Genomic DNA, 1105 nt, shown 5'->3' with positions numbered 1-1105 from the left:
CAGCATCAGAGTCTTTTCCAGTGAGTCAACTCGTCGCATGAGGTGGCCAAAGTATTGCAGTTTCAGCTTTAGCATCAGTCCCTCCAATGAACACCCAGTCCCATTACTTCATGGCAAATAGAAGGGGGAAAAGAGGAAACAGTGACAGATTTTATTTTCTTGGGCTCCAAAATTACTGCCGATGGTGCCTGCACCCACAAAATTAAAAGACGCTTCCTCCTTGAAAGGAAAACTATGACAAACCTAGATAGCATATTAAAAAGCAAAGACATCGACTTGAGTGAGGAGGTTGTGGTGTCAGTCGGTTCTAGGCAATTTAAGCTCCAGCCAAGATGATTGAAGTTGTTTGTAATGACCATCTACAGAAGAAGGTCTGCGTTACATGCAATACTGATGACACCGTTGGGGACCAAAAGAAGTTGATCACAGCCCAAACTGGCACCACTGGAACAAGATTGTGTTGAAGAAGTGGTACACGATTTTTAAGGACCAGGTTTCTCTGGGGGACTATGAAATCCATGATGGATGAACCTTGGAGCTTTATTACCAGTAGAGCAGAATTCCTTCTTCCTGCCCTTCTCTCTCCTCCCACACTAATATGGATGCTTGTTTTTGGAAACTCATGTTAATAAAAACTTAGGGACTACAAAAAAAGAGAGAGAGAGAGATAGACATCACTTTGCCAACACAGGTCCATAGAGTCAAAGATACTTTTCTAATAGTTCATAGACTATTTTTCTATAGTCATGTACAGCTGTGAGAGTTGTACCAGAAAGAAGGCTGAGTGCCAAAGAATTGATGCTTTCTTACTGTGGTGCTGGAGAAGACTCTTGAGAGTCCCTTGGACTGTAGGAGATCAAACCAGTCAATCCTAAAGGAAATCAACCCTGAATATTCATTGAAAGGACTGATGTTGAAGGTAAAGCTTCAATACTTTGGCCACCTGATGCGAAGAGCTGACTCATTGAAAAAGCCCCTGATGCTGGGAAGGATTGAAGACAAAAGGAGAATGGGGCGGCAGAGGATGAGATGGTTTAATAACATCACTGACTCAATGGACATGAATTTGAGCAAACTCCAGGAGATAGTGGAGGACAGAGGAGCC

The 1105-nt window shown here is 42.9% G+C and overlaps 1 pseudogene; it reads left to right on the top strand.

Moving 5' to 3' along the window:
- Positions 1–332: 332 nt before the first annotated feature.
- On the top strand, positions 333–553 carry LOC148778598 (ubiquitin-like protein 5 pseudogene; annotated as a pseudogene).
- Positions 554–1105: the final 552 nt, after the last annotated feature.

Source organism: Moschus berezovskii, chromosome 2 (genome assembly GCF_049115385.1).
Source record: "Moschus berezovskii isolate FMDL1 chromosome 2, NW_MosBer_1.0, whole genome shotgun sequence".
Classification (NCBI taxonomy): Eukaryota; Metazoa; Chordata; class Mammalia; order Artiodactyla; family Moschidae; genus Moschus; species Moschus berezovskii.
Note: the sequence above shows the minus strand (reverse complement) of the source record. Positions and strands in the feature narration are given on the sequence as shown.